The 27,815-nt window shown below is 35.6% G+C and overlaps 1 protein-coding gene across 11 annotated transcripts in view; it reads left to right on the forward strand.

Annotated features, from left to right (window-relative positions):
- The window catches only part of LOC136840949 (tripartite motif-containing protein 3-like), an 882,756-nt gene that overhangs the window by 743,040 nt on the left and 111,901 nt on the right, over positions 1–27,815 (forward strand). The window lies entirely within an intron of this gene.

The following is a 27,815-nucleotide window of genomic DNA, read 5'->3' on the forward strand; positions in this document are numbered from 1 at the left end:
ATATATATATATATATATATATATATTTATTTACGTATGTGTTCCTTGTTTGTCGTTGTATTTGATAATTGAAGGTTATAAAAAATCAGAAAAAATATATATATATATATATATATATATATATATATATATATATAGTTAATTATCTACAATGAATCAGTCTACAATGAATCAGTCATTATTATATGTATATATATATATATATATATATATATATATATATATATATATATATATATATATATATATATATATATATATATATATATATATATATATATATATATATATATATATATATATATATATGCGTATATGTTCCTTGTTTGTCGTTGTATTTGATAATTGAAGGTATAAAAACAGAAAAAGTTAATTTAATTATCTACATTGAATCAACAGAAAAAGTTAATTTTAAAATCAACTTTTTAAATTTTGCCGCTTTGTACATTTATGCCAGGTGACTATGAAACCCCATTTTTATTTAATGAATGAATTTTGCTCTCTGTCTGTTGACATATTTTTCTATTCCACATTTTTCTCTGTGGTGTATTTTACATGTCCCTTCTTTTAAATTTGTGATTATCCCCGGCGTATGTGTGTGCGAGAGAGAGAGAGAGAGAGAGAGAGAGAGAGAGAGAGAGAGAGAGAGAGAGAAGTGGCCTACAATTCCCAGCCACCGAAGCATCTAAGTGATTGATTGTTGTAAACGGATGTGTTAACGCATCCTGCGAACATTCCCATCCTTCTCAATTGCCTACTTTATTTGTCGTGTTCGCCTTATTCGTCGGTAGTATTATGCAGCATCAGGAGATGCGGACGTATTCCGTGGTTCATCCTCTCCTTCTTTTTCTCTTTTTACTCGACCCTGGGGGTTACGCTTCTTTTGCTCATAAGTGACGTATCATCCCAGGTATCCAGTCGTGTGCAGGTTCGTCTGTCCACATCAAATGTCATTTACATATTCCTTTTCCTCCGCGTTCTTTTGTTGTCGTCTTCCGTTTCTCTGTCCCCATTTTTATTGTCTATTTGGTTTCATTTTGCGTGTGTGTGTGTATGTATATATATATATATATATATATATATATATATATATATATATATATATATATATATATATATGATGTAACAATAATTTCATATCTTTTTATATACAAGATTTGATCAGTGATATTTTGCAGTGTTTTCCAGTGTAGTATGTGTAACAGTAATCTCCAAGTACTACATCTCTCTCTCTCTCTCTCTCTCTCTCTCTCTCTCTCTCTCTCTAACAATTATTTACATATTGAACGCTCCCACATTTTTTATTCTCTGTATGGTCTTCTTTAGCTGATCCTATAAAGGAGGAAAACGACGAAGTTGGCTTTTCGTCTTGATCCTGTTACGTTGGTCACGGACTGGCGGGTTTTGGAGCTTGGGTTGCGAAGGAACGAAATTGTTTGTCTGGTATTTCATTAAAATTGGATTTTGTCGTGTGTGTCCGTTTACGGTTGTTTGTATTATACCTAAGACTTGGTGCTGCTATTATTACTGTTGTTATCATTTGTAATATTATTACTGTCATTATTGTTGGGTGTCTTTATTATTGATGTTCACAGTAAATCTGTTATCATGACTGTTCAGCCCCGAAAATAAAGGGTTTTAGAACTACAAGCCAGTATGCATTAATTTGTCAAGAAAACCAAGCTTCATTTTCATATTCCTTTTAGCTTTTAGCTGCCATATTACATTATCCATAGCTCTCAGTTATGTTCGAGTTGATTAGAGATATAATGACATTTAAAAATATAAGTATAGTTTGCTGTTTAAAATTTAAATTAAAATTTAAGTGAATACTAGTACACTTACCTTGAGTTTTATATAGCATGTTGCATCGGGAAATCGACCTCATTTTTTTTATAATAATCTGAGGTGGAAATAAGGACGTGTGAGCAAGGTTTACTATCGTTTTAATCTATCGTTTTCGTCTGTGTTAAAACGGAAGATTTTTTTATTGTGTATTTTAATTGCTTCGGTTTAGGTCATAGAAAGTCAAGCTGATATGTAAATGAGAGAGAGAGAGAGAGAGAGAGAGAGAGAGAGAGAGAGAGAGAGAGAAATGAGGGGGCGGCCAGATTCAAATCCTGCCAAAAAGTCAGTGTGTTAAAGATCGAAATTGGTTAAATTGTACAATATTAATGCAAAACGAAATTCGCTCTATTTTTCGTTTATTAAACTCATTTCACTTACGAAATAAAAAGACGTTTTATAATTCCCCCTTACGTTGATCTGATCTTGTAAGTAACGTGGTAGCTACCTTGATTGACTTGGGAAAATATTTCACAAACACACACACACACACACATACAACACCGTACGTGCTTCTCAGTTATGTACAGAAGGCTCCATTTTGATTAGAAAGACGAAATGTATTTGTGAAAATATATAGAGCTTACAGCTTTCGTCCATTCTTATGTGAACTTGATCAAGTCTACATAAGGATAGACAAAAGCTATAAGCTCTGGGATATATTTTTGCAAATGCATTTCGTCTTTCTAAACAAGATTTTTACTGTGAACCCTTCTGTGGATATATATATATATATATATATATATATATATATATATATATATATATATATATATATATATATATATATATATATATATATATATTATATATCCACAGAAGGATTCACAGTAATAATCTTGTTTAGAATGACAAAATGTATTTGCAAAAATATATCCAGAGCTTATAGCTTTCGTCTATCCTTATGTGGATTGACAAGTTCACATAAGGATGGACGAAAGCTGTAAGCTCTGTATATATTTTTCACAAATACTTTTCGTCTTTCTAATCAAAATTATCACTGTAGATCCTTCTGTAGACAACTGAGAAGCACGTACAGTGTTATATATACATACACACACACACACACACACATATATATATATATATATATATATATATATATATATATATATATATATATATATATATATATAATACATAACATATATATGTGTGTGATTTTGTGTTTGTGAAATATTTTCGTAAGTCAATCAAGGCAGCTACCATGTTACTTTCAAGATCAGATCAGCGTAAGGGGGATTTATAAAACGTCTTTTTATTTAGTAAGTGAAATGAGTTTGATAAACGGAAAATAGAGCGAATTTCGTTTTCTTTTGCATTAGTATTGTATAATTGTAACTAATTTCGATCTTTAACACTGACTTTTTGGCAGGATTTGAATCTGGCCGCCCACATTTGGCTCTCTCTCTCTCTCTCTCTCTCTCTCTCTCTCTCTCATTTACATATCAATATCCTGTGCTAAAGGGATTCTAGCCAGTCCCTATAGTCTTCTAAATGAACAGTCCATTTATTATTTGTCTCTGTGGAGAATCTGTATGAAGAAAAGTTCAGGTTAGGCAATGATGCTGGTTGGAAGAGTTATGGGGGTGGAAGAACAACAGTTAAACCGGTGACGTGAGTTAGGGCGTACTGAGAGTTTTGGCGATGAAAACACTGTGCCTTATATCAAACGAGCCAGTGTGCTAGTGTTGGAATATTCTTTCAGAATAATTTGAACGTCATTGGAAGTTCTTCTTATTTAGCCTACATATATATATATATATATATATATATATATATATATATATATATATATATATATATATATATATATATATATATATATATATATATATATATATAATATATATATATATATATATATATATATATATATATATATATATATGTATATAAGCTCATATGTCACTGCTACACTTACGAGGGTAATAGCACTCCCTACCCATGAAATGGAGTACTTTTGATTTTCTATCCTTATTGTATTGGTTCCTGGTCAGGGTTATTCACTTTGCCAGAGGCTTAGTCACTATTGATTGTATAGAAGCAAATACTGAGTCTCCATTTATACCATTTGTTTAAATAACAGAAAGGTAATAATTTCATAAGGCATTATTTAAGTGTCTGTATATATGTGTATATATATATATATATATATATATATATATATATATATATATATATATATATATATATATATATATATATGAGAGTAAAATTTATTTTCATTGTTCAGATATCCTTGTACGCTGTAAAATGAGATTCTGTTTTCTTTATTGAATCTTTATTATCTGTAGATGTTTTGTCTGATAGCTCTTTCTTTATGTGGATGTTTGAATTTAAGTAGCGTCCATATTAAGCAAATGAGATATCTCTGTATTTTGCTCGGAGTTTTTGGTGACATTTAGTTTATTATTAACACAGGTTAGAATAAAATGAATATGTAATGTTAGATTTGTTTGTGCCACATTTGCATCTGCTCCAAGTAACTGCAGTCAGCTTCTATTTAAAGAAGTGGATTATACGGCATGTTGTTAAAGGATAATTTGTTGCCTAAATGGGCATGTTTCAAATGATAATTGAAAGATTCGATTTTTGTGTTAGTTGAACTATCCGTGGTCTAAAAGTTTTTATAAAACATGATAGCCAAGCTGGGATAATCGCTTCTGCCACATTCTGTTTTTTATTAATGCTGGTCAGTATTTAATGTGAAAGTTTAGAAAAGGGGAAATAAACTGACTCGTTGCTTTATCTTGCAAAAGAAAGCCCGCAGCCGGGACACCCCACTTCTGAAGAAAAAGTGAAGGAGGAACAAAATTGGCTGAAGTCCAAGGCAGCGATGGACTGCATTTGAAAGAATGAGTAGGATTCGGGAACACCTGTTCAGTCGTGGACGTCAGTCCATAAAAACCCTTGCTTTGTATGTATGTAAGCGATTTACTGTCTCGTGACTTTCAACTAAACTTCTTAATATTTTCAAGCCTGTGAAATTATCCACTCTTGTTCTAACATGGCCTAGATTCTCTTGAGGTTTCATAAGATGTTTTTGATCGCGGTAGATTTCATGCGAATAAGTAAGCTTTTCTAACGTGTATGCTGCCGTATGTGGATAATTTGGACAGCAGTTTTAAACCTACTACCCATTTCAGGGACCACGAGTCATCGTTTTTCTCAAATATCTTTCAAACTAATTATTTGGTCGAAATGGTACTTTGACACAGTGTACAAGACACCTCTCGCTAATTTTTGGTAATTTAGTGCATTGTCAAATGGTGTTAGTTAAGGCGTTTACTCTTGACTTACATGGTGTTGCCAAGCATTGCCAAACTATGCATTCGAACGTCCTTTATCCCCATCCCGTCCCTCACTCTTCCTTCACCTCCTCATCCCTCCCTCAACCCACTTTCCTGGCCTCCCCATCTCCGCCCCCCTTTTCCTGTCTATGGGGGATAGCGGACGTTCGATTGCGTAATTTAGGCCTGCTGACTCATGCGACTTTGCCTGTAAAAGTCAAGAGTAAACGCCTTAACTAGCACCATTTAACACCAAAACTTAGCGGGAGGTGTCTTTTACACTGTGTCAAAGTAACGTTTCGATCAAATCATTAGTTTGAAAGATATTTGAGAAAAACGATGACTCGCGGTCCCTGAGATGGGTAGTAGTACATATTTGGCAGTTATTAATAAGATATGGGATGGGTTAGGATATCTTAGCATTCTTTCCTCTTCGTATGAGAAATGTGAGTAGGTAGAGTCACGGCTAGCGGACGTTATTTTGGTTGAACGTTTCTCTAACGGGTATGCCAACATCCAGGTTAAGTTGTAGCCGTTTCTACAATGGAGTTCGGTACTGAAGCCGGGAGCACGAGCGTAGCGAAACCCCCCCCCCACCCCCACCCCCCGGCCGCCCCGCCAAAAAAAAAAAAAAAAAAAGATAACGCTTTTATTTGAAAGACAAGTTTCACACAAGTTCCCACAGTGAAGGACCAATCATTAACCCTTCCTTTTATTTGCTTTCTGTGTCCTCTGTTAATTGAAACGTGATGTTAATGTACGGCGTCAGTGAACCCGGTAGCTATGCACACTCTCTTAATTCAAAGCATAATGTAACCTGACAACTTTTGACCCATTTTTAATCAAGCATCGCTTGCCGTGTATGATACATTTTGTTACTAAATTGTTGTTTTCCCGAAATTGACTCGTTATTTGTATCAGTCGAAATTTTTTGCCCTTTGTCCGCCTCAATTCGTTATTTTAAATAATAATCTAAATTGATTCATGTTTTTGCATTAACCAAAATCCCAAGCTGACTTGAGAGAGAGAGACTTAATTGCGCTTATAAGGCTTTTTCCTCTGTTTGAACCTTCATCGGTGGCAGACATGTGGATCATGAAACATTAAAACTGCCTCTCTCTCTCTCTCTCTCTCTCTCTCTCTCTCTCTCTGTGTGTGTGTGTGTGTGTATCTGCCTATAGGTCTGTAATTGAGTGGCAGCTTTGGAAAAATATGAAGTTACAGCACATTGTACATTATATGAACTAACTTTCAATGCAGTGAGGTTAATCTTATATGGTGTCATTAGTTGAAATTCTTTCAGCTATGTTATCCGTTCTTAAATGCCATGAAACGTTGTAACGTTGACAGACAGCAGTGTAAACATGGACAGATTTTCATACACCGTATATTTTAATAAATCTTGTCCACAACCACGTAGCAGTCTCTCATTAATTAATTAAGGGTTAAGTGAAAATCACTCATATTTGGCGATGCAACATATTGCACTTTTTATGTTCAGTGTTCTGTGAATTTGCAAGTTGAAAGTGAACTTAATGATGTCGTTCATTTTTAAGTTACGAAGTCACTTCCATGTCAGGTTATAAAGCGACACTGCCAACAACCTGAGGAGACCATTGTAAATGAGACATAATTTAGCGCAATTCGCACCCTCTCATCTAATCCAGGATATGATCAAGTGCAAATGGAGGAGAATAAAAGTTACCAGGAAACGAGTCAGAGCCTCTCTCTCTCTCTCTAATGCTGGTCTCTCTCTAATGCTGGTGCTACTACTACTACTACTACTACTACTACTACTGATAGTAGTTCCGTAGTATTTTTACTTTTTGTTCTAAATAAGTATCATTCATACGGAGGAAGCCGTAAGAACCATTAAATAGCCGAATATACTTCGACCAGGTAGAAGAGAGTTTATATTTCCAGTGATTAACATCGGCATGTTTATTGAGATTAAAATGTATTACTGTGGAAATTGGTAAATAATGCATCCCGCATCTCTCTCTCTCTCTCTCTCTCTCTCTCTCTCTCTCTCTCTCTCTCTCTCTCTCTCTCTCTCCGTGGTTGTGTCGCGGTTTTAATCGATTTCAAAATGGGTCATTGGTCACAGTGCGCTCCTACGTTTCAGCACCTCATAGCACTGTTATTGGAAGATGGATATTATTATACATACGCCGAATACTTATACTTATGCTGACCTGCTTACAGGTATATTATCTTCATATTTATGCTAGAAATTTATTCATTTTCTTGTATTTCCCTCACATCAGCATGAATTTGTAGGGTATAGATGTCGACCATCCTTCAAAAGAGCCGGTTTTCTAAAGAGAATGATTAAAATTTGGAAATGAAATGTTGTCCTCTACCTAGTGGACTCTTACAGTCAAAACAGTTATAATTTATCTTTGGATGTATTTGTGCCAGCACGTTGTTTGGTTGCTTGGAAGTCAGCCATAAGCAAAAATGGCCGAGAGAGAAGGCAAACATTCTCATTTCTCAGCTGTTAATCAGTTACAGAATACATTAGTCCTGCCATGGAAGCAGAGTGGAGGCAACGCCAAATCACGGATGGAATGTGGGAGGTGTGATGTGGTGAGTGAGCGGATGGGTGGCTGGATTCATGGGCGGATTTGTTTTGTGTGTGGTTGGATGGATGAACTTGGATTGGGGTTGTGTGGGTAGGCGAAGGCGTGGGTAGTGGCATCAAAATGGTGTTTGGTAGGGAAGGTATACGTGAGGGTATGCAGCAGAACCCAGGACCCACTAAGCCTGGCAGCACTCGACGACGTTCAACGTTGGTCCCGCTTTGTGCTTCCTTGTGGGGAAAGGTGGGTGGGAGGGAATGATGGGTGGGGGATGGCAGGGTGATGTGGTACCCAGGGGAGGTTTTTATGAAGCTGCGAGAAAGGGTGGGGCCCATCCCGATGCAGGAAGGAAGGGTTCAGTTATTGTTCTCCAGAGGGATTATTTACTAGCATAGATGTTCTCCAGAATGATGTTTCCCTCCGGTAATATTACTATGCATTCAGTATAAAGTGCATTTACATACAGTTACACCTGCGATGTTGAATACCTTTTTATCTTAAGAAACATTGTATATATTTTGGAAAGTCGTGCAGTTGTATAGGTAAAGGGGATCAGCATTTTCCCTTGAGAAGGCAGTTTGATATTTCATTTGAATTTCTCTCTACTGAGTATAAGCATCCAGTTCGGTCTTCCTCATGTATGCAGGACTGAGGCTAGTTATTAACACGAATGATACGCATGATTTAGCAAATTCCAGTTGCCCACAGGTATGTCGAAAAGTAAATCTACCCTATAAACTCGCTGGACTCTCGCATCTTTTGAGAGGTCATAGTACATTTAGCCCCATCTCATTATAATGTTGAAGCTGTGCTGTTCAAAAGAAAAAAAAATCAATGGTTAGCACCTGTCAAGGGGTTCAGAAAGGCGGCTTCTTTGCTCACAAGTATCAAGATTGATGGTAAAAACTCTGATGCTTCCAGTGTGGTAATCACTGGCCCCCTGCTGTGATACCTGTTTCGTCAGTTCGTAAATTGTCTTCTCTGTGATCGTTCAATCCTGAAATAAAAACCAAGATGTGAGGTCGTTGGTTTGTAATATTTATTAGTTTGAAAAGAACGTTACAATGAGCAATTGAAAGTGGCTTTTGGAATTTGTTTCTTTTTAGTTTTTCCCTAGAATATATTTTATATGCAAGACACAAGAGATGTTCACAGCGAAAGTCATGGGTTTTCTTTACACTTCCCAGATTTATTCCCTTCACCTATCAGTCTCGATTCGAGAGGCAGGTCTGTCGTAACTTGTGGGAAGACGTACAGAAATGCGTCTTTTTTTTTTTTTTTTTTTTTTTTCCATTTTAGGCCATTTTCGGATTCCGTGTAGAAAATGGCAGTTGATATTAAAATAAAAGTTGACAGCTGGAAAGATGAGACGAGCGTACACACTCGTTGATGGGATATGTTGATATTTTTCTCAAGGCCTTGATTTTGATAAAACTGTCCACAGTCCTAGACCAGATTACTTAGTTACAAGCTCTCTCTCTCTCTCTCTCTCTCTCTCTCTCTCTCTCTCTCTCTCTCTCTCTCTCTCTCTCTCTCTCTCACACATTCAAGGGCAATAAACATGAAGTATTAAAAATGATTAGAATTGTGTGCCTCGTGAGAGGCTGTGCACTCCTCTCATCCTGTGAAGAGTGCAGCATCATCAGACGATATATATATATATATATATATATATATATATATATATATATATATATATATATATATATATATATATATATATATATATATATATATATATATATATATACCAGTGAGCAAGGGACGGAATGCCCAATTACAGACATCAAAACGGGAAGGTGGACAGGAATACTTGAATAGTCATTTGATTACATGCTCCCAACGTTTCATAATCCATGATTACAAATCAGGGTTCTAGAATTAAAAAACGAAAAGCATTGACAATAAAAATTACAGAAAAAATATACAAAGGCAAAGTCAGAACATAAAAAATGACAATCGACTTAAAGAGAATTTTACAAAGGACACCGAGAACAGGCAAAACACTGAGAAATTATTTAAAACAAATAGAATATATAAAAGACAATTTTTAAAATTATATTTAAAATATTTATGTTTTAAAACGCTAAAATTTAAAATCACATTAAGAAAACAAATAAATAAATAAATAAAACTGACTAAGGGTAAGGAGCCAACACGTACTGACAGGTTGGCTCCTTACCCTTAGTCAGTTTTATTTATTTATTTATTTGTTTTCTTAATGTGATTTTAAATTTTAGCGTTTTAAAACATAAATATTTTAAATATAATTTTTACTTGTCTTTTATATATTCTATTTGTTTTATTAATTTCTCAGGTTTTGCCTGTTCCTCATGTCCTTTTGTGTAAAAAATTTCCTTTTAAGTCGATTGTCATTTTTTATGCTCTGATTTTGCCTTTGCATAATTTTTTCTGTAATTTTTTATTGTCAATGCTTTTTTTTTGATTCTAGAACCCTGATGATGTAATCATGGATTATGAAACGTTGGGAATAAACATGTAATCAAATGACTATTCAAGAGTATTCCTGTCCGCCTTCCTGTTTGATGTATATATATATATATATATATATATATATATATATATATATATATATATATGTGTGTGTATGTGTGTGTGTGTGTGTGTACATATATATATATATATATATATATATATATATATATATATATATATATATATATATATATATATATATATATATATATATATGTATATATATAGAGAGATTTATTTATTTATTTATTTATTTATATATAGCGCCTATAAGGTTTTGACAGTCACAAGAAAATAACCCCCAACACTTGTCATGGCACTGGGCTTAATGTCCAATTAAGCACAATATGAGCTATAATCAACATATATAAATATTATATTCATTCACATTAGAGAAAACGAGGCTAACCTCGAAAATATACGTCTGAACTTATAAAAAAAAAAGTGGCAGTAGTGATGCATGTCTATATGACAGTAGTAATAATGGTTGTGAAATTCGGGGCCAAGTGTTTATAAACTATTATCAAATTATCCTTTTGACCAACTGTTTATTCAGTATTAGAATCAGTTCGCCACATTATTACACAGTACTGCCAAATTTTGAAGTTTCGCACATTCCACAAACCTTTATAGTAGTACGTTTTGAGTCCATAATGTAAAATATGTTCTGTTTATTGGCTTGTGCTCTAGAATTTTCTCGTGTCATCCTACGCATACAAGTAATTCCATTCAGTTACCATTTGGCAGTCGTATTAACTTCTTGACACATTAATCCCACAGACACCTAGTGTATATAAATAACTGTAAACAGGAGAATCATGTCAGTAAAACTGAAAGAGAGCAATTTAAACGATATTGTAATAACAGGCTGCTATTAATAATTTACTGTTTTAACATCATAATCAGTAAATTTGTCTTAGCGCATGATAGCATTGCGTGCATTGGGTGGATGCAAGCTGTCATAGAAACTAAATACTTTTGCAAAGGTTGTATTACATCTCCTAATGGATGCGTGCAATGTCACAATTCATTGTAAGATCCTGCATGTGCTCGCACCCATCATTGCGCTGGCGTCACTTGCCCTGTCATTAAGAGTTCCTCTAGGATGTTATACGTCCCTCTCTTTTTACTTTATTTTTTGTGACTTTTTTTTTACCTTGTCGTTACGTTCTGGTTACATTTTACAGCCTCAATCATCTGCTATCCATCTTAGATTTAATTGCATGTTGTTGGCTCTGGACATCGTTTGTTCTCTGCAATTGAAGATCGGTGTGATTGGGGATCTTTAGCTTGCAGTTAAGCAAGGATCTCTCTCTCTCTCTCTCTCTCTCTCTCTCTCTCTCTCACTGAAAGGTGGGTAGATTCTTGAAAACCGGGCGATAACTGATCGTTTCTGCCTCACCTCCAGCTTAAGCGGGTGAATTGGTTAAAGCAGTTTATACATGCCCTATGAAAATTATGACATGTGGTTTTACGCAATAAAAAAAAAACCCTTCGTTTGAAGTTAAAGGAATAATGAATATAAAAAAAATATTTCTATGGGGATTTCAATTAAAGTTTAGGGTTGATGAGTCGACGATTGTACCTTTTTTTTTTTTGCCATCTTTTCTAGTTTTGTGATTTTCATACATTACAGTATCCCAAGACAAATATCTTTTATGGTTTGCTGAATTATTCCCAAAGCAATCTTTAAATTTATTATTACTGTTGTGGCAACGTTTACACCTTCTTTTATATCTGTCTTTACATTTCCAGAGCGAGAGAGAGAGAGAGAGAAATGATTAGTTAATTATTTACATCTCCAACATAATGCTTTCTCCTCAGTACGTCACAGCTGTCGACCACAACTAAGAACACTCATGACAAGGAGCTTAGCGGCTCAAGTAAACGTAAAACGATTTAAACTAATTGATGAATTCAGGGAACTTTATTGGAAGATCGCATTACTGCTTTGTGCAGAGAGGTTAAAGAGGAAAAGTTTTCCAATCAAGGAGGATTATCTTTGACGAGATACTGTAGAATGAACGCCCTCCCATTTATTTTGATTCGATGGACACCGGAGATTTCAGCTGAAAGTTTGTCGCTCCTTCTTGCACGTCTTTGTTTGTTTGTTTGTTTGTTTGTTTTTACCTTGCATATATTAAACCTTACTGTAATTCATATAATAATACTTGTATACATAAAGCATTCTCCCAGCCTGCTTGGTCGCCACCATTGCATTACGATATGGAGTACGGTGGTGGTTGGTAAAAAAACTTCCTATATACATGAATGCTGAACCAAGAAGATTGGGTCCCGTCATAATGATACCAATTTTGTATATATATATATATATATATATATATATATATATATATATATATATATATATATATATATATATATATATATATATATATATTAGTGAAACTGATGTTCTTTCTTATTTTATATCCACCCTTCGCTCTTATTGTTGCCAGGTATGGCGTCAGTGGTCTTTTCCTTTTTTCCCTAAGAATATATGCACGATATTATTATTGCAATAAACGTAAAAAAATAGCTTCAGATCTTTTGCAATCTTAACTGGTTGAGGAACAAGTCTTCTTCATAGAATTGTCATTGTCGAACGGATCACGCAAATACTAGGATGGTTAACAGACTCAGATGGTAATGCTTTTTTTTTCACGACGCAATAGCTGTGAAGTCACGACTTCCTATTTAGTTCATGATTTTTTTAAGAGATAAGGGTAAAAATCTTGTGTTTTTACGCAGTTGTCTCAAGTCCCAGTCATTCTCACTTTTGTTTATGCTGGTGAATCAGTGTATATATTTTCATACATTTGCTCATGATTATGAGAAAAGTTTTTGTTGTTAGAGATTTTGTTAGATAATAACATCGATTTTCACTTAAATATTTGGTCTTTATGTGATAATTGTTACGTATATACGTACAGATTTTACACTTTATTTTATACTTCATTCCTGTTTAAAATAATGTATTTTGTCATATCTCTATCTTTCCTGTCATTTTGTATGGGTTCGTTTCAAAGTTGAGAGATATTTGAGTAGTACTGTACAACCCAGTTGTTTTAAGCCGTAGTTTGCTAATGGAAAAATGATTTTGTTTCTGCTGTGCCTCCTGGTAATAAGCCGAAGGGCAGAGCGTGACCTTGCAGCATTTGGTGGAAGTTAACACAATTGCCATATTCTTCGTCTCCTTGTTGCAGGCAAAGGCTGTCCAGAGAAGAGTAAAAGTTCTCTCTCTCTCTCTCTCTCTCTCTCTCTCTCTCTCTCTCTCTCTCTATGCAAACACACTTCATTGTCATCAAAATCAACTGCAAATATTTATATGGCTCTGTGAGTGATAGTAGATTTATAGTAATCTTATCAGAAGTGTTATCATTCACTTTCGATTATTTTGGAGGGATGGGACGGAATTTTCCAAGGACTCTGTTTCAGTTAGTTACCTGAATAAAGATTAACATGGGAAGCATAAGCACAGAAAAACTTCGCACGACTATTAAGCTTCATGATGACAGATTAGTGAAACAAAATCTCCCAACAAAATTTTGTACTCATATTTCTTCGGTTAAAGCAGTCAAGCAGAGTTGAGCGAAATTCTCAGTTATTAGTTAAATAGAATTCCCCCTTGCGTAGGCCTTGGAATGTAATGTTTCCTTATGGAAAGCTTTATAGTTTTATACATAATAACACAGGGACTTCAGCGGTTATGCCCAGGATCTATGCCACTAGATATTTTGTGTACTGATTAAAATCGCATAATCCGAGAGCTATTCCATCTCTGTGGTCATAATTGTAATGGTAAACTATTATAAAATATCAGATTTCATTACCTCTCTCTTCAGTAGTTCAACCATGCTGCAGTATCTGGTTAAGAACCGAAGTTGATTCAAGCTGCAAGAATGTGGTTGGAATCACATCCGATGTGTGCATTTAGAGATGTTTCTTCATCATGTTTATAAGCATTAATCCTTCTGGTATGTGTACTTTGGGTAGTAATTTCCTTGGTACTTAAAATGCTGCCTCTTCTCTCTCTCTCTCTCTCTCTCTCTCTCTCTCTCTCTCTCTCTCTAAAATAATTTTGTCAAGATTGTGTTACTGTTTTCAGATGGGAGTGTCCCAGAAAGATTTGTAAAATTCATTCGAGTTTTCAGAGTTTTCTTTGTATGGTTGGGGGATTGGGATCAAGAACAGGAGAAAAGATTATAAGACGCAAGTTTCTCAAAAATATTTCTCTGAGGTCAGCATTTCTTGCCTATCGTTAGAGAAGCAAGAGATAGCATATTAGATATGACCATAACACGCCTTAATTGTTCGAGTGAACATCATTGTTAGCATACTTAGAGATATGCCAGCAACAATCTTCTCTCCCTTTCCCCTCCCCCCCTCTATCTCTCTCTCTCTCTCTCTCTCTCTCTGCTTTAGAAAAACATGAATTTATAGTTCATTGTAAACAGGTTCATTTTTATGTATAAAGACTGCACGGGTAGCAAAAGAAAAGGTAAATGAATTCAGATAAAGAGGAGAAATCTGACCTTGGCTGCGATGAAGGTGTGCAGTGATGATCGTTAATAGCATTGATGGGTATTGACACGGACCATCACCTCACACGCTTCGTTTACATAAGCTCTGCCTTGACAAATGCTATGTAAGACGACAGCTTGCTAAACGTGACCCTTCACTGATTAGGGGCATCTCTTTCATTTAGAGAAGTGGGTGTTCTTTTATTGTTTTGTGCCTGGGACTCTTCTTTGTTCATTTTATTTGGGCGCTTAAGATACTTCTTGCCTTTGAGCCGTCTATTGCTGTGATTTATCTGTTTCGAGATTTTTCTTAAAATCTGTCTTGTGCTTGAGGTGCTTTGGTCCTGTCTCCGAGATATACCGGGTGTTTCGAAATTAGAGACAACCCCCCTCCACAGAACAAATGGAAAGTTATGAAGTTTTCTGCTATAGCCTATCTCCAAGTACATTATTTTAAGTTTCTCTTAAGCTATTTTTCATTTTACATTTCTTTTATTTTCAGACTGAGTGACGGAGTTAGATACAGCCATGGCTAGCGACTCGGAGGAAATCAGATGGATTGACCGAATCCGGGCTATAACCTTCAGAGAGCCCAGGGATGCTGGCGCATCCTTCATTTCACGTTCCTGGATAGCTAAATACATTAAAAGAGATGAATCCTTTGTTAAAAGAAACTGGAACAAAAATCCATATGACTGTCATCGCGAAAAGAGTGAGAATCTTGGAAGGCCTGAAATCCTTTCTCTGGAGTCAAAAGACATCATAGCTGAGGCAGTGGGTAGACCAAGAAAGTCTTTACGTAAATTGGCGCCTGAACTAGAAACAAAAAGGGGAAAGAAGAGAAGTTATAGTGCTGTATATCGTGAGTTGAAAAAAATCTGGTATCAAGCCATTTCATGTTATCAGCAAGCCCAACATCACTCAGCAACAGAGAGAAGACCGTGCATGGTTTTGTGGTTCATTTCTTAAAGATTGGGATGAAGCTGACTTTCTCCATGTTGCCGCATCAGATGAATTCTTCATTTACACAGTCAGGAAGCCAAATCATAAAAATGACATCATGTGGGCTGCAAAGTTGGATGATATCAGCGATGACGTGCTCTATCACTAAGTTGTGAAATTTCCTGAATGTTTGGGAATTTTTCTCTGTTTCACAGCCAAACGGTTAATGTGCATCATCAAAGGAAAAGGACAGTCATGGAATGGCGAATACTTCAGAGAAACTGTGCTTACTGGTGGAGTATTTCCTTTCCTCAAAGATCCTGAAAATGTGTTATCTGTTGAAGAAGTCACATTTTTGCGTGATAAGGCACCATGTTTCAAGGCTCTTCAGACACAGGAGCTGCTTCGAAACAGTGGTATCGATTTGTTCTTGTCAAGTGAATTTCCAGGTAGCTCCCCTGACCTTAATGTGTGTGAAAACATTGGTAGTATCTTAAAGGATCGTGTTGAAGCACTCACAATGAACTATGATGGTATACCAAGTCTCGACAACCTGCGAAGAAAGGTGACCGAAGTGCTCAAGGAAATGGAGTTTGAGTCTCAGTTTTTTTTGTGATTTGCTGAAATCATACCCCTCAAGAATGTAGGCTGTGGTACAGGCAGATGGAGGCCACACAAAATATTAAATACTGAGAGAGAAACTTAAATAAATGCCTGTTCTGGAATTACTTTTGTTTTTGTCCATATCAATTTTAGTTTATGCTGTATAGGAGGGGGCTCTAATTTCAAACACCCTGTATATATATATATATATATATATATATATATATATATATATATATATATATATATATATATATATATATATATATATATATATATATATTATATAACAACAAATATGAAAGACTTGTAAAGATTGAATGACTGGGAACAATGGTTTGTGCCATAGCCTCTGTATCATGACCTTCCAGGCTTGGGGAGCGCGAGTCCCCTTTTAAGGGTATTTGCAAGAAGACTTCCCTCTGCTTATTTATTTTCTAACTTTTATTCATTTCGTTTATCGGTATTTGATTTCATTAATACACATGGATTTGTTAATTTGTTGTAGATATAATGTTGGTTTAATGTTATTTGTTATTATCTTAAGTATCGAAGCTTACATATTTTATTATTTATCTAATCCCTCTTCTCTCATCTTTTCTTTTCCAAATGTATTTTATATGTGAAAGCTTGGTGTGTAAGTCATGGCCCTCTGACTTAATACATGAGAATGTTTTATCGTTCTGAATTTCTTCCGTTATCTTCACAAAAATTGAGTGTGCTTGCACTCTTCGTTCTTGCACTTTCAAGAGTTTTGTCTTTGATTTCCCGAATACCTGCAAGGTATTTCCTTAAAGAGCAAAGGAAAATATCGACAATAAAAATCGTATTTCAACCAGCTCTATTCTCAAGTGTGTCGGGTTCCAGTGCAGAATTTCATTTTATATGCATTAAAGTTGGGACTCCAGTGAAGGAATTCAATTTTGCACACACGAAAATAGTTGCTGATAAGAGTAAATCTTGTAATACGACCTCGATTTAAAGGTATGGCATATGCCAAATAATGCAGTTGTTTATGCCTCCTATAATCCCTCGAACAAGAGGTTGAAAATGCCGTGTTAGCCATGGGCTTGGGATAAGGCTTTAGAATGAAAATAGGTCCTGAATGAAATAAACAATTCTTCCCTGAGTTCACACTATCGTGTGAATTATAACATGAATCAAGATCCACCGATTTATCTCAAATATTAATAAGAGTAAGATGTGGTTTTCAGTGGAAAATAACAGTGAAAGAAGGGTTAAAAAAATATAATTAGATAATATATAAAACATTTAATATTATTCAGTTATACATGACAGGATGGATGTCCATCAGCAGTCGACCTTCATTGTAGGTAAATAAAAGGGCTACCATTAGTGATGATAATTGCAATAGAAAAAAAAATGGTGGGAAACAACGAAAGACATAGCAGCAACCGAAGTTACACAGTGAAAAAACAACACCGAAGAGTTGGCATTAAAATATACGAGTATCGTTCGTTTTGCTATTTTTCCCTTAACTGTGACGATCTTGCTTCACTGTTTTAAGATGCTATGGATCATAGGGTTAATGCTATTTCTTAGTCTGAGGCTCAGGCTGAAAATACGTCACCTGATGAGGGTTTTGAAATTGTCTTGACGGTTTTTTTTTTTATGCACGTCGCAGCTGATTGTTGGTGAGGCGTGTTAGATAAGCCTAGACAGTTTAGAATGTTTCAGTGGACTTCTTTAGTCAGTCGGGTGAATTTTGTCCATAGGGATCAACTATAGACGTTCCAGTGGAATGACTCATTGTGCGAAAATATTGGTTAAATATGAAGGAGACGGCCGCACGAAGATATCGCTTATTAATATATTTTTTTGGCTAAACAGTATAGAAAAGGGTGTATATAATTCAGTACAGGTGAGGTAATATGAGAAATCTACCCACGTATTGTGAATTTTACCGTATTTTCAGTACAGGTTAGATAATTTGAGAAATCTACCTACGTGTTTTGAAATTTACCGTATTTTGTTATGTTTTATGTTCGTCTCCGAGGGGCTGGTACTAAACATGGCAGAAGCTCCGCCGGGCCCCCCGGGGATGAGAGTAAAAGCAAAAACAAAAGACGGTAAATTTCTCATTACCTCGAATTATAGCACCTGTACTGCACTATATACAGTACATCCTTTTCTGTATTCTCCAGCCAAAAAATTATAAGAATATGGTAAATGTGAAGGAGAGGGCCGCGTGAGGATGTCTTTTACTAATGTAATTTTGTGACTAAATAGTATAGAAAAGGGTATATATAATACATTAAAGGTGAGATAATTTGAGACATTTTCCTAGACAATGAGAAATTGGTCGTCTTTCGTTTATGTTTTTACGTTAGTCCCCGAAGGGCAGGTACTAAACATGGCTGAAGACCTGCTTTGCGCCAGGAAGGTTAAACCTCCTTGCTTTGCGCCGTGGTTAGTACCAGTCCCTCGGGGATGAAAGCAAAAATAAAAACAATAGACGGTATACTCGTATTTCCCATTATTTCGACAAATTTCTCAAATTATCTCACACGCACTGCATTGTATTCACCGTTTTCTATATTCCCCAGTCAAGAAAATCCATTAATAGACGATATCTCCATGCGGCCGCCTCCTTTACAATGACCAAATATTGTTACTTAGAATGCGTTATTAGACAGAACGAAGAAATGTTTTGCTAGTGATTGCCAAAGTGCACAAATTCCTAAATAATAGTCTCTGCTTGCGATTTGGCCCAGTTCGTTTTCTGTCCTCATTCACCTCACATAGAGCGAGAGAAAATGGAAATGTTGTGCGGGTGGTAGGGTATGAGGTTGCCATGGTTACAGGGAAATGCTCTTCTCCCCCTGGGAAGGTTCCGACACACTGGATATAGTCATGATGGCCAACCTTGTCAGGGCCCAAGGACACCACGTCGCATCAATTCACTGCATTGTTGCTCTCACGTCGTCGATTTTTGTCTGTGTTTTTTACTTGTATGTGACTGTCATTCGTGTGAAATCGTGGCATGTGATAAGCCAGATACAGTGCATCTACTTGCACGGAAACAAGGAGAAAATGCGAACTGAGGAAGAAATATTACCGCAATTGGAAATGGAGCCTACACTAAATTCAAAACAGCACTTCACATTACCAGATGTACAGATGAATTTTCTTCCGAGGGAAGCAGCAATTTTTGAAGTCAGGTTAACATGGTTGGTTTCCGAAGATGAGGGAGACGTTGATGATTTGTTGGAAAAGGAGAAGGGGCATTCAGAGAAAGAGGCGACGTTTTACTTGTTCCTAGTGAAACAAATAAGAACGAATACGTTCATCAGGTTTGTTATCCTTCATGGTATATCCAGTAGACAACTTCCCTCAAGGAAGACGATGATGTCCCAGCTCAACCAACTGCCAGGTGATTGGGAAAATACCCATCGGGCACAACTAAAAGTTTTTGCAAGAGAAAACACCTTGGCTTTGATGGGATCATAAGTACCAATAGAGCCATATCACGGTGTGATGTTATCACATTTAAAGTGGGTTTTTATAAATTTTGATGATATTTATACTTAAAGCGTTTTTCGAGAGTGAGACTTGGTGTTGACGGTAAAATATAAGCAACAGTAAAATTCCTAAATGAGAACATGTCGTTGCCGTTAGAGTTCAGACTTTGAAAACCAATAACCCTTGTACTGTATCTTTTAAAATGTTTGTAAAGAATTTAAAAACTTGAATTCAGTAAAAATATTGATTTAGAAATGCTTGCAAGTGGGAAAGATTAAAATACGAGTGTTTTGAATAATGAGAACGTTTGTATTTTTTTGCTCAGCTGTGCATTTGAAATTTACTATGATTTATGCACGTAAATTTCTTGATGACTATAGTCAGATTTTTCACCTTTATTCAGTCCTCCAGTGTGGCTATAGCCAGGTTCCGTTTATAATTTACATAGATAAAATACAAGTTCCAGTCAGGAAAAATTTTGAAGTGCTTTGGTCGTGCGGCTCAGATAGGATGAAAAGGTGCGTAAAAGGTTCCTTTTAAGTCAAATGCGTCTCACGTTTAGTAATAAAAGGTCATAGGCCGTAGCCTTGCAGGTCTGGGTCAAGGGGACCTTCACAAGCCGCATAAACTTATGCACAAATATAATTTTCTTCCTGTTTCTTGTCTCTGTAGGAATGATTTTTATTGTGTTATGTGGAAAAGCATCACTATGATTTTTTTACAAGGGAATAAGTATTATGTTGCAGTAATTTAATGTGTTACGTACCAGGCGTATAGTGTTCATCATTTATTGTTATGAAGGTCTCGTTTTCCTTCTCTGAAGAGTTAAGTTCATAGAGACGCGATTTCTGCTGCAATTATTGTTGTGGTTGTTCGAATGTTGATTTATTCATGATGGTTTTTCATAAAAAAAAACTAACATATACAACCTCGAAGGATAGTTACGATAAAGAAAATCTAATTTGCTGTTATTTTCCAATTTCTCCTTAATTTAACTTGTGTTTTGACTTAATTGTTATAAAATAGCTCAGTGTATTGCATTGGTTAATATATGAAAGAATAAAAATAGCGCATTTCATATGTAGGTTGTATGATGTATATATTGTGCTTAAGGAGGTTCCAAGTTACACACACACGTGCATGCATATCCGTATACATATATACATATGTATATATAATATATATGTATGTGTGTGCGTGTGTTTCTTGTTGGTTTGTAATCACCAGTAAGCTTTTTACCCTGAAAAAAAAAAAACAGTAATCACTTCCATGTTTGTCGTTCAAACGTTGAATGGAGGCTGAACCGAATATCCATCTATGTATATATATGCACGCGCACACACACATACACACACACACACACACACATATATACTGTATATGTATATATATATATATATATATATATATATATATATATATATATATATATATATATATATATATATATATATATAAAACGAGGGCACTCAAAAGTTGCCAGGTGTTGAATGTTTTATATGTCAGGCACTGCTGTGTGATGCTTGAGTGTTCTGGATTGGCTCACAATGTGTGCAAAAAATAGACAGAAAGATTAAAAGTGAATCGGTGTGGTGAGTAATATTTTTTCATGGAAAGAAAAGTGATAGGTGTCCCAAGGACTGTATGGCATAGCATCTTCTAGTATGTCTGGGAATGTTTATGGTAGGCCTTAGACTGAGTAGTGTTAATTCAAACAGTGAAGTTGGTGTGTTTATCAAAATTTTGTGATCAATATGTTATGCGGTAAGTTAAAGATAAAAGGGAAAAAGATTAAACCTAATAAAGATGTGATGTAGAGGGTGCTGATGTGTTGAGAGTGATCAAAAGTTTTATTGTGAAGGCAAAACTTGTATTTTCATTTATAGGGGGAAGAATGGTTTAACGGAAGTGTTCTGTTTCAACCAAGAATGTTTTATGTGTCCATGGTTATTTATCATTTTTATGGATGGGCGAGGTGGGCAAGAAAAGTTGTGAATGGGGTGTGGAGTGGCTGATGTTTGTTAGTGGAGTGTTGATTTGTAGAGACTAGTTAAGAGATATTTAGACATATGTTCAGTAGGAGAGAATAAAAGAGAATGTTAGCAAGAATGAAGCTATGAGGATCATGGAAGCCAGAAAGATGAAGCAGTGAGTATTAGTATGGACAGTAGTAAGGTGGGATTAATTCTTGTGGGTATTGCGAAGTACTTGTAACAGTTAATTTTAAAATTAGAAGAAAAATCACAGAACAGGTGAAGCCTTTATCATGGTAAAAAGGATTATTGAGAAAACTCTTCCTCATGAAAGAACAAAAACCATTAAGATGGCTGGTTTACTTATTCCATACAGAGTAAGGACTATTGAATAGTGATGAATGTACATTTTGTAAATTGGTTAGCACGGGTAAAAAGATGGGTCAGTGTTTTGGGAAGGTGTAACCATGTGTACGTGAAAAGGATGCATAATTAGTAAGTCTTGAGTGGAAGCCAGAGAGGAAACCAAAAAAGACCCGGATAGATGAGTTGTAGGTGATGTTGCAAGGGAAGAGCTTTGGTAGCCTGAATACACGAGTGGGTGGAAGATACGAGGCAAACACCGCCTTGTATGAATGGGGCCAGAGTGTCGAAACATTTCTTCTGCAAGTGTCAGAAGCAACTGAGACAAATAGTTTTATCTTTTGTTCGGCAGTTAAATTATTTATATTTAATCATCTGTTGTTCTTTTTTTTGGCCACCTCCTATAGGGAAAAGCTCTTGTTGAACGAAAAAGTGGGGTCGATTAGTCTTCATAAATTCCGTCGAGGTTTACTTTTCATACTTCGCCCTCAAATGGCCGATGTTACTGATGACAGAGAGAGAGATTCATATTGCAGTAATAAAGCTTTTCTACTGAATGTATATATTTTTTAAAACGATACTGTTTCATGTAACTACTTATGTAATGATAAATGCCGGTTTTATAACCAAAAGCATAAGTCAAGCCCTTAAAAGTAGTGCTTCGCCCCGACACATTACTGAGCAGTGCACCATTTTAATGTTTTAGCTTTACCTAAGGTTGCAACGTTGTTTGAATCTATTTGCTGCTGGTTTTCAATTAAGTATCCCAAAAATTTTTGAGTATGGATCAGTGATGAAAATATACAAAGGTGGTTAAGGTTTTATCTCTCGCCTCTTCCCTCTCTTGGGTGCTTGATATAGTGCTTTATCACTAACAAGATCGGGGAGCGTTTATTATCGCCATGGTCAGCATACAAATGACCCCACTTCTCATACGTTCAGGTACCAAACAAGAGCCAGCACTATAAAACTGCGGTCGGAAAGATAAATTCTATTTTCTAATTTTTTTTTCCTCTAAACAAATTCATATTGCAGTAAAGCATTATAAACTATTCATATACGTAAATAAATATATCATGAGTATCACAATGCGCTTTATGAGGCATATATCGCAATATATTTTCGAGGTTAATGTAAACTGAATGGGGTTCAGCTCGAAAAGATGAACTGAAAACCTGGTTTTCCTTGACGTATATCATATTTTTCAATGAAGCCAGATAAGATTGGTCATTATAATCAGTTGGATATTGATATGTGCAGCTTGAACAATGTTCATTCTGAAGGTTGAGAATGAAAATTACTAATAACTTCGTTGTGTACGAAAGAAATCCACGATGATACTGTAAATGTTTTCTAGAACCGGGCCCTTTAATCATTTTTTTTGCGGTCTTTAGGTGTGGATGTAGAATTCTCAGCAGCCATTTAGTGCCGCCTCCTTAATGCCTGTGATTGAATATTTATCCTTCTTAATGCTTGTGATTGAATATTTGGCCTTCTTAATGCTTGTGATTGAATATTTAGCCTTCTTAATGCTTGTGATTAAATATTTACTTGTCTCCCAAGGGAACAGACGCGGTTTAGAGAAGCCAGGAATGACAGAACATTGAAAGAAAAAGGAGGTACAGTGACCTATCCTCTCTGACAATATTAAGTTCTTTAATTAAATGAAGATGATCATTCCATGGAGCATAGGAGAAAGTAAAGAACTAAAAATTTTGAGGTGGAGGCAAGACCCTACCATGATGGTAGGCTGAAACTCGCAACACCCTGCGTGTCTCATGGCCCTTATGAGAGAGCGAGTGGTGCATATTCAGATGGCTAATAGGAACAACGCTGAATAGATTATCAGATGTAAAGGCTATGATTTGACTACTCGGCAAAGCAGCATGGTATTGAGGTAGGCAGAACTGAAGTAATGCATTCAAAACGTTAAATTTTGATGTCATTCTAATTCTTTTTCTTTCAGAAACAGAGCAGATGTCTCATACTGACTTTACTCTACCGGTAGTTTTCTACCTTTTCTCCTTTTGTGTATATTTCTTTACAAAATATGTAAGAAAATGCTTTTAAACCCGTGTAGCCCACAACCATGGAATAAATTGATTATGTATCTCCTGGATTTGTGTCTGTAATCCCGGGGACTAAACGAAGATCTAGTAACGTCAAAGGGAGCCATCTTTCTTTTGAGATTATGTAATTTTCCCCACCTATTACTGCAAAGAAGGATCATTTATATTCATAGCAACCGTAAGCTTCGCAGAATATATGGGGTCGCTGACACGACACAAGAAAAAACGCATTCACGAGTATTTAGTTTTCGTACTTTTTTGTTCTCCTTCGATCGTTGTTTCAACGTTTTAGAGAGAACTTGCCGTTGCCATGTTAACACCAGTAAGTATAGTATGACACCTTTTTCTTATGAGACGATTTGATTTTATAGAGGAAATGCTTTTGTCTCCTTTCAGTGTTCATAAAAAAAGATATTTCTCATCTCGAACTTACTGCATGTAATGATGAAGTGTAGAGTATACAAGCTTATAAAAGGGCATGGCGTGGTACCTATGGTCCATCTATAATGGAAGAGATGTGATTATAGGAGTGAAATGATAAATTATTTATTAAGATAGGTATATTTCACGGTAACCTTCAGCTAAATCGTTAAATTAGAGAGATCGAAACAGCGAATTTTACATAAATTCACGTTTTAATTACAAGTCATAAGAAGATTACGGAAGCAAGTCTTAAAGCTTGGAAGTTTCATATTTTCAGATCAAAATGGTCCTCTCTCTCTTTCTCTCTCTCTCTCCCTACTGCATTACCGGAGGACTCTCCCATACTGAATGGACTGTTGCCTGTTGGTATATGCCCTGTTTGGTCCTTGGCGTAGGAATTCGTTTTCTCTTGTCTTCGCGTCGACGGTGTCGGTCCCTACAGGAATGATGATTATTACTGGCGTCTTGAGTCTTGCTGGAGAATGTTTTTATGAAAGAACCTAAATTAGTAATTTGATATTTGTCACTAATTTCTGAACTTTCTTTTGTTGTTAATTTTGTCGATGTTATTATGGTCATTAGACTTAATAGATTGAGTACCATTATAAATTTTTTAACAAAACTAATTACATGTAAATTATATCCATAAGTTCTGGTTTCCTTTTAACAGTTACCGAATCACGGCTTTTGAGTAGTTTTAATCGTCGTGCCATTCATCATCTCAACAGAGTTGAACTTCCCATTGATAAAAAACTGAAGTGAACTAACTTTATCTGTTAAGGAGACAACTATCGCACTCTGTTTCATATTCCTTACTATGAGAAAGACTTGTCAGTCTTGCACGGAGAAGAACTGACCCGAGCCTTTTTCAGGCAGAGGTAATCGACCACCCTTTGAGAGGATGATTGGTTTCTCTCCACTTCTTTCTAGCGACGCCAGCTTAGTTACACTGTTAATCAGTTTTCTTGTCTGATCTTTCATGTTTAATGTAGATTACTCATTGACATTGCTGTTTTGAGCTCCTTGTTTTTGGAGGGCAGTAAGTTGCAAATAATGATTGCTTTGTGGAGCATAATCTGATATATACGCTGCTTTGAGTAAGCTTTAGTTTTCTAGTATGTGTTGGTGGGAGGGGGTGGGGATGAAACAACACCTTATTAACCAGAAATAAGTGAAAAATGCAGAAGTATAATTTAAGATGGTTGACATCTAATTGTGACAATATTATTTCCATTCCAATCCTTTAGAGGGGTACATATCTTCAACAGAAAAGAAGCATACAATTTATGTGAAATATCACCTTTCGTAAATCGCTTACGTTATGATAGCTAAAATAATACCAGATTTCTAGGGAGAACCCATTTCCACATGAACGCTTTTTCTCTCTCGTTTCCTAGCTATGTGGGAGCTCATCTTGTTCACAACTAGACGAACCAAGCAGAGAGGGGGACGGCTCGTCTTCGTATCTCGATCTGGACATGGAGGCACATATGGGCGCGTTCCATAATAACAGTGTGACTACTGGCCTAAACAATGAATTATGCAGCTTCTTATTAGATGATTGTTGTGGATCAACTAAGGTGGAGAGAGAGAGAACGCTAGACGTGTGTTCATTGCGTGGCCTAAATATATACAGTCAAACGGAGGGCCTCGGCAAGGTACATCCTCACCTCATTACGGTGGAACCATTCATTAGATGATACTCTCTCTCTCTCTCTCTCAGAATAGCATAATAACTCCTCATCTTACAATTTATAATATTCCGAGGTTTCCTTGTGTAGATCTGGCAGATTCCTTGGTAGTGGTTGCTGTACAAGAACGGACTGTCTGTTTAACCGAGATGATGTCCTTTCCTGTTTTTCCATGTGAATATGGGAACTACGAATGTAACTTTCCTCAGTATAAAAACTCTGCCAGCCTTTTTTTTCCTAGCTTCTAGGTACCTTCCTGTGTGGAGCAAGAAATTTCACTGTTAAAGAAGATAAGATTGGAAGTTCATGAACAGGCTTCTCTTATTGTGGCCAAGGTTGATTTAGCAACCACGCCGTCAATATCTAAACACCTGAGAAACTAATTTTAAGCGTCTGGAAAGTTACTCCAAGTTGATTTTGAATCTCAAGGCTATATCTTTTATTTAGAATTGTGAAGAAATGTCCGTTTATTTATTCATTTGTTTATTAATTTATTTTACTTTAAATGTAACATAACGGCCAAATAAGCTTACGTTTGACTCTGTTATGTCGATAACAAGCAGATCAGGTTAGTGGACTTTTGTCTGTAAATAATGAAGGATCCAACTCTTGAATCCTAGAAACATAAGAGACGAAAGGTTACAGATTTTACAGAGAGAACAGGATTGCCAGAGTCAGTGAATGTCATAATGCTCTTTTTATCTGGTTCAGTGGTGAGCGAACATTTCATTAAATTAAGAAATATCACTTGAACCATGTAAAAAAGGGTCAAACTGAGTAGAGAACGATAATAGTAAGTGGAATTGTTTATTTATTTTTGCGTTCCACGATTTTTCATCGTCCTTTTATTATTATTATTATTATTATTATTATTATTATTATTATTATTATTATTATTATTATTATTATTACGTCAGAAGAGAAATATTGCCCTGTGTTTTAGAAACAGATAGGTAGGATATTCCACAGGGAATAGGATTATACTCTGAAACGTACCTGATCCATTCGCCTGTCATGTAAATTTTGAAGTTAATCGGCTCTGGAGGTTAGTGTTACATCCCAGCTGTTAATTAAACACCACATCTGGTCTGTCAGGTAAATGTAAAGACCACTTATAAATCCTTAGTCTTATTCTCAAGGTTATCCCGATTTTGGTCAGGTCTGATTAAAAGAGACCACACACAACGGGGCTATCAAATGGTCCGTGGAAGCACTGCTTGGGCTTCGGTGAGGTGAGGGCTGCAAGTCGCTAGTAATGGACACCCATGAATCAGACTAGGTCCCAGGTTTATCAGGCTTTTAACTTGAGAGTTTTCCTATATTGCACTCGATTAGTAGGTTTTTTATTTATAAATATAATACATGGCTGAGTGTTCATGGATTTATATTGCCTTCTATTTTATTGGTTTTGGAATATGTATGTATGTATGTATATATATATATATATATATATATATATATATATATATATATATATATATATATATATATATATATATATATATAATATATATATATATATATACACA

Source organism: Macrobrachium rosenbergii, chromosome 8, assembly GCF_040412425.1.
Source record: "Macrobrachium rosenbergii isolate ZJJX-2024 chromosome 8, ASM4041242v1, whole genome shotgun sequence".
NCBI classification, from domain to species: domain Eukaryota; kingdom Metazoa; phylum Arthropoda; class Malacostraca; order Decapoda; family Palaemonidae; genus Macrobrachium; species Macrobrachium rosenbergii.